We start from the raw sequence: 7,740 nt of genomic DNA, 5'->3' as shown, positions 1-7,740 counted from the left end.
TGAACTATTGGAACTTTATCAAATTAAAAACTTCTGCACTGCAAAGGAAACATTCAACAAAACTACAAGGCAACCTACAGAATGGGAGAAGATATTTGCAAATGACATATTTGATAAAGGGTTAGTGTCCAAAATTATAAAGAACTTACCAAACTCAATACTCAAAAAAAAAAACAAAACAATTCAGTTAAGAATTGGGCAGAGTCTGCATTTTAAAAGGAGCCCTGTGTTTTATATACACATTAAAGTTTGAGAATCATTAGAAGTTAATAGTTGGATTTTCAATATGTGAAATCAAATAACCTATAGCAAATAAAACAAAGAGAACAAAACCCACAATAACATGAGACAAAAAAGAGAGAAAAAAGAGGTAAATAAAAGGAAAACCATTTCCCCATGAAATGTCCATCAAATGATAAATGGATAGATAAAATGTATTATATCTGTACAATGGAATATTATTCAGCTATGGATGAATGTTGAAAATATTATGTCTAGTGAAACAAGCCAGTCACAAAAGGCCACCTATTTTATGATTCCATTTATATGAAGTTTTCAGCTGAGGCAAATCCAGAGACAGAAAGTAGATTAATGGTTGCCAGGGCCTGGGAAGAGGGCAGAATGGGGACTGACTGCTAAGAGTCACAGGGTTTCTTTCCGGGGCGATAATCATGTACTGGCATTAGACAGCGGTGATGGCTGGACAACTCTGTGAATATACTATAAACCACTGAATTGTACACTTTAAAATGGTGGCTTGGAATTATTTTCAAATCTGAAAATTCCAAACAATTCGCAAACAAAGGCAGCATAATGAAAGGCTTCCATCCACAGCAATCTTGTGGCAAATGGATTTAAAAGAGTTCTAGAGTTTTAATAACAAGGGATGAGCGATCACTTCAGTTTAAGCAGAGCTAAATAAAATAAATATCGATAGTCAGAATGAGTTTTTATTTAGACTTGATGTGGGTTTGACTGTAAGGACAAAAAAGTGCAGAAAAATGCAGTTCTGGTTTACCCAAAGCAACCTCCCTCAGTTTACATGGTCTGGAAGTTTAGCTAGCAACTGCTAAGGAGACAGCAAGGGAGTGGGGGGGATGGAGAGATGGGGGTGAGGGAGGGAGAGAGAGAGAAGAAAGAGAAAAAGAGAGGGAGAGAGATTTTCCAAGTTTGGTAATGTTACACTGGATGTAATTCGAGTACCTTCCTGTATTAACTACACCCTAGAACTGTACCCCCAACTCCACAACACCACACCCCATAGCCACAGACAGCCTTTAGGCCCAACCACATAATCTGAATTGGAAGATGTGGGTTGTCTCTATGTGTTCCAAAAGGAATCCCAACTGTTTGAGTGTTTCCCATAGTTGTGAGTCAGTAAAAACGCAAACTGGGTGATAACTGAGGAAAACACACATTGAGGCTGAACCCAAGTATAATTTGCAGATGTGCTTTCATACCGACTCACAAAACCTCCATTTATTTATTTACACCCTCTTATCTGTAACTTAGTACCTGTTCACTTATATTCACCATTTACAAAGCCCAGTTTCCCAGCTGAAAACTAATTATGAGATATTGCTGAAAATTTAAGAAGCAAAGTGTTTACAGTTTGAAAAATAGAAGCAGGACATCATTAGATGCAAATTTCTAGCAAGCTGTGATTTTAAGGACTTCGAGGATCATTTTTCTCCGTAAGTCACTGGCATAAAATTAATTTATTTCTGTGATATCTTGTTTATTTATTATAGTAACATTATAGCAGTAGTATAAGCTTCATTTTCACAAATGAAACCTAACATCTTAAAGAATTCCACTTCAGATTAACTCAAAAATATGATTAACTCATTTTGTGCTACAGTGAACATCGGGATGGGCAATAGTGATTTGCAAATAAGTACATCATAATCTGTTAGGGAAAATTTGATAAAGTCTCTTTTGTTTATAAGGGGCTTATCATGTCCTACAGCGTTACAAGGAAAAGTTGCACTGTCTTCATATACTCTTCCCTAGGACTAGTTCTCATGCCAGTGAAGCAGAAAATGATGTTATCATCTCCATGGAAGAGAGGAAGAATAAATATTAAAGCTTAGAATATGAATCTAATGGAGGATGGCAAATAGATTTTGCCATTTGAGCCAATTTAAAAGATTAATGGTGGCTGCCTAGAGCTCAGAGTCAAGGAAGATTCTGAGGCTGGATCAAAGTTCCTTAACTCATTATATACGTCTACCACGGACCTCAGAAGTGGGGAGTGGGTAGAATCCCTGTACGGCATCAAACGCTCTGGCTGTAATTTCAGTCCTTAATACCTAATTCCTCTTTGCTCAGTTAGCCCACAAGAAATTATCTTCTTAGAAAGCCATACCTAGTCTGGGTGACAGCTTAGCCCTGTTAGAATGATCTTATGAGAAGGGAGAGAATTTTCAAGAAACATAGCAATCAACAAAATGAAAATCTCTTGATCAAGTGATCAACAAATTGAAGTTTAAAAATTATACATCTGAAAGACAGGTGAGTCATCCAGAGAATACTTCCCAGGGCAGTTAATGTACTTAGTGTAGGTAGGCTTTGCAATGCATCTGAATGCAAGTCCTTAGAAGAAACAGCAGTCACACTCTTCATCTTTATTTACATGCTCTCTCTTTAATTTATCTGGTGATTTTAAGATTTTCAACATCACTTTTATGCTTTTGCTGCTTCGTCATTTTCTCATAAAGTTGTCCATTTCTGTTAACAGTTTTTTATCCTCTTTTCCAGCAAATAGAAATATTTGACATGGAAAAATAATCAATCAAAACTATGTTTTGGGATATATAATATATAGACATACATTCTTGGTTCTCTGAATAGTGTTATATAGCTGTGGTCACTAAATAACTTAAAATATACATTTTTTTGTTTTACTTGTACAGCATTTGCAATTTTAGTCATTAAATGAGCTTTGCAGGTGTGCAAATACCCTGTTAATCCTGCTGTTTTCTGAAAGACTGCTAGCTACATCAACCAATACTTCAGAAGACCAGCAAAGAGGAGAAGCTGTTTCAAAGCCCAACAATAAATTAGTAAGACTTATAGAACAAGTGGAACTTCGTTGAGTTAAAAAATAAGACCACCTTAAGTTTTGTTTATTTATTTATTTATTTATTTATTTATTTTTGGCCATCAAGGATTGGATTGTTAAATGCAAAACCAGGTACGGCCATTCTTGTCTGTCATTTGCTTTTCTTCTCAAGTAAACATTATTTTCTTGATACAGTGAGAAATAAAAAAGCCCCTAACCTGTACTTCTCACTACAATAATAATAATAATAATAATAATAATAATAATAATAATAACTGAGTGATTTGATGAGGTTTAGATTGGGATTTCTCCTTTATGGAACCCTTTGTACAGGAGACAGAAACCATCTTTACATCTTTAGGATGTTATGTTGCTTTTAGGAAATGCTTATAATAAAATGTTTTAGAAGATAAGCAGTAACTAGTAAAAAACACACCCACCTTTTCAGTGTTGTTTAAATGGCCTTTCCACACCGTGTTCTGGGTGATCACACACAGTTTTGCAGTTACTTTGCTCCTTTCCTTTTCTACAAAAGTAACCTGATAGGTAATTCCCATTGTAGAGTCAGTCTGAGCTGTGAACTTCTAAAATGCGTCAGTAACAGAAGTTAGAAGTTATGACCTTGTTGCAGCTAAGAATCCAGGTTATAGTTTAGACCCAAATTCTGGAAGTTATGTTGGGGAATAATTCAGTCAAGTCTACACCAGGAAGTTATTAGGAAAGCTTCTAATACTGGGATGTCATAAAAAGGACTTGAAAAAAATAGCAAGCTCCCACGTATGATTGCCACCCCAGTGGTGCTAGGACTTCAATTGTTTTAAAATAATCCCATACATATTAGTTCTTATGAATTTACAGTAATGGACTCACTATGAATTTGGTAACCCTTTGTATAAACAATTCTCAAAAGAGAGTATGAACTTAGCGCTAAGAAGCATATATAGGCATCTTAAACATCCTTTGATGATCAGCTTAAGAGAATAGTGTTTATTTTTTTGCTACATGTGAAAGTTCATTCTCAGTATCAAGTTTATTTTGTCCGCTAACTTTGTTAACCTTTCCAATTTCTTCAGTATTTGGTGTCCTTTCACAAAGGGCTGTTAGCACAGAACAGTTGCATCAGGGTTAAGGGTCAGAGCCATTACCGTGTTAACCTGAAGTATATACACTGTTCCTTGAGCTCACAATATGTTTTTGATTATTTCTTAAAAATAAAAAATGCCAATAAGAGAATATAGCAATGTATACAGCATCTATGAAACCTATTATCTACTAGATTTTGGACAAAACATGTAAAATATGCTTATTTGCAAAGTCACTAAGAAGTCCCGAAAAATGTCGTTTCATTTTTAAAAAATTATTTTTCATGAATTGACTTTAAATAGCTGAATGTGTGATAAAATTTGAGCAATTTGAACTTTTTCAAAAAGTAGTAATATTTCTTTTGATCTTTTAAAATAATATTTATAGGACAGGCTGGTTAATGAGCGAAACAACACCCATTCTTATTGAAATCGTACTATCATAATGGGTAACTAACTGAGAGATATTTTCCTGTACAGATTTACTGCTAATCCCTTAGTTGAAATTCATTTTACTCATGAGACATTCAACCCATCACTTAGAAACAGTATTTGCAGACTTCACCAGGGTAACAGCTCTAATCCTTAAGGTAATCATCTTTCACCCTCCTCTCCAGTTCTTTCTCCTTTTAAGTTCTCACTGGCCTTTTTAAAAAAAACAGAAACCAGGAGACAGCTATTATTCTCCTCCATGGGATAGTCTACGCCATTCAGGCAAGTAATATCGTTTTCTGTTTACCCTCATCTAAAACAAGCGCACAGGGTCACCATCTTCACGCTAATGTTTTCCTAGAGCAAAAAAGAAAAAAGTAAAAAAGAAGAAGGAGGAGGAGGAGACTATGTCAGGAGACAGCCAGCCAGATTACCAAATATAAGAACCTAAGAACTAAACTCCATTTGCCTTTTCTATTTTTGTGTTTGATATCCACAGGGGAGGAGACAGAGAAGATGAAGAAGAGGAGGAGGAAGAAAAACGAGGAGAAAGAGGACGAAAAAAATCCATATTCCTATATGAGAATTCACATCCTGAGTTAGTCTGAATATCTTCTTTTACCTCTGTTAATATTCACTGACAACATTCCAAAGGGTACCATGATTAGCAATAAAACAAAAAGAAATTTACGTCATTAGGACTTTCATTTAATTCCAGTTTTTTCCAATAGAATTTCAGGTCAAAGACACCCTAGTACATAAAGAATGGATGACTTGCAGGGCATCTGGGTGGCTCAAGTCAGTAAAGTGCCTGACTTCGGTTCAGGTCATGATCTCACAGTTCATGGGTTTGAGCCTCAGGTTGGGCTCTGTGCTGACTGCTCAGAGCCTGGAGCCTGCTTTGGATTCTGTGTCTCCCTCTCTCTCACCCTCCCCTGCTCATGCTCTGTCTCTCTGTCTCTGTGTCTCTCTCAAGAATAAATAAACATTAAAAAAAATTTTTTTAATGGATTACCTGCTTTCACATAGCATGGCAGAGAACAGGAGGACTATATACAGTATGCTTGCTTATGTCAAAGGTACATTTGTTGAGTAAATGAAGGGGATTTCAGAATTCTAGAGCAGGAATGAATTCTTTAGTAGGATTCTGAGGGTATTTACTTCATTATTTTTTTAAATCATCTACCCACATTCATCACTGGCATTGGCTGGAGAAATTCAGGGCATTCACAGGCATGACCAGTAATACATAATTAACTAAAAGTATAATGCTTTCAATTTGGTAATGAATATCAGCCTTTCTCCAAACAAGTAGACAATGTCTGCTATCAAAAAACCCTCTAGATAATATAAAGGCAAAATTTTTATTCTAAACCTGTCAAGTTCTGGAAGTTATTTAAACCACCACTCTCAAAAATACAAACTTAGTCCATGTAAATTTAGAAAAAAAAAAATTCTCCTAGCACCAGGAAACTTACTCTCAAACTGATTCAACGTGATACCATAGGAATTAATATACATTTTAGATCAACCATATGTTTCCATTACCGTTCCAATTACCATGGCTTTTTCCTATGTGGTTTTATTTTAATCTACCCATGGTTCTAAGACAGAAACCTCTAAATCCCTGACCCTCTCCTTTGCCAGTCAGCCACCAAGTTCTTTGAACTCTATCTTTTAAAATTGGTTCATTGTTTTAATTTTAACATTTATATATGCTTTGTATTATTAGTTTAGGTTGCATAAGTATGCCACCTGAATCTTTTATTGTTTAGATCTATAAAATATTCTGATAATGGGGTACCCGGGTGGCTCAGTCAGTTGAGCATTTGACTCTTGATTTTAACTTAGGTCTTGATCTCATCATGATTCATGAAATCAAGCCCTACACGGGGCTCTGTGCAAACAGCACGAAGCCTGCTTGGGACTCTTTCTCTCTCTCTCTCTCTCTCTCTCTCTCTCTCTCTCTCTCTCTCTCTCTCTCTCTCCCTCTCCTCGCTGTAACCTCCCTTCCTCTCTTTTCTCTCTCTCTCAAGAATAAATAAAACTTAAAAAAAATTCTGATAAGATTTTCCTCTGTCTTGCTTACTATCACTGGTGCAAATTTTTCAGAAACTGAACAATGTCATTTACCTGCTTAAAGATCTTGATGGGCCTGCAACACCCATAAGGGGCAGTTCACATTCCCTAGTTTCACAAGCAAGGCCCGTAATGATAGAGCAAGGGCTTGCCTTCTTAGTCTCCCTTCTGTATATTTACCCTTTGTCCTTTAACCACACCCGACTACATATTCTTTAAGCACTTTCTCTTGAATCTTCCCACAGAATCCCATACATTACTCTTCTCCTTAAAGGCAATCATAGTCTACGGCCACACCACCCTGAACGCGCCTGATCTCGTCTTAAACGCAATCATAAAAACTGACTATACAGTCTGAAGTGTTCATTAAATTTAGATCATTTTCCCTTGAACCAATACTAAAACCTCTTTTGGCTATTCTCCTATGAGATTTTATACATGCAGGTTCCAAACTATCCCAATTTTAATATACTCTAAAGATGACATTTCAACTGGCAACAGACTTTCTCAGATACTTTGTTTTTCCAAAGGCAGGATGTGGCTTCTTCAACCTGTCCTTCAGACATTCCTATTATTATGCAAATACATAAGCCAATTTTAAAAATCACTTATTGACTCACATACTGGTTCACCATTTAAAAGCAGCAAAAATGTCACCACAACTTCTTCGTACTACAGCCAAATGGAGAAACTTCATGTACCACCATACTATTAAGTAGCCTCAGAGATTCCTACCCGCTGTTTTAATGCTGAGTTCCACAATGAGGTCATGTGAACAAAGACTTCAGATTCCCACAGAGTGTGGTTGACTCTAGAAGGAAAGGGAACTTCACTCTCTTGAGTTTCCAAGGGCCACATGCACAAACCTTAGGAACAGGGCCAGACCAAGGTCCGTGGGCACTCAAGACAAGCTAATAATTTGGCATCCCTTTAAACCTATGTTCTTTAAGTTTGGCTGGCTCGTTATTTATTTAGAAAGATGTTGGGAACTCAGTGAGAAAAAGACAAAAAAAAAAGTATTCACTTAGCTTCTCTTTCCCCGTCATAAAAAAATCAACACAAAAACAAATAAAACCAGGGCTT

At 36.3% G+C, this 7,740-nt stretch overlaps 1 long non-coding RNA gene across 1 annotated transcript; it reads left to right on the top strand.

Annotated features, from left to right (window-relative positions):
- The first annotated feature begins 2,268 nt into the window (after positions 1-2,268).
- Positions 2,269-5,268, top strand: LOC115307028. The gene is made up of 2 exons (XR_003915527.1): positions 2,269-2,514; positions 5,078-5,268. It is a non-coding gene; the product is annotated as an uncharacterized LOC115307028 (long non-coding RNA).
- The last annotated feature ends 2,472 nt before the right edge of the window (positions 5,269-7,740 follow it).

This window comes from Suricata suricatta, chromosome 2 (assembly GCF_006229205.1).
Source record: "Suricata suricatta isolate VVHF042 chromosome 2, meerkat_22Aug2017_6uvM2_HiC, whole genome shotgun sequence".
Lineage (NCBI taxonomy): Eukaryota > Metazoa > Chordata > Mammalia > Carnivora > Herpestidae > Suricata > Suricata suricatta.
The sequence above is the reverse complement of the archived record's forward strand: the minus strand, read 5'-3'. Positions and strand labels throughout refer to the sequence as shown.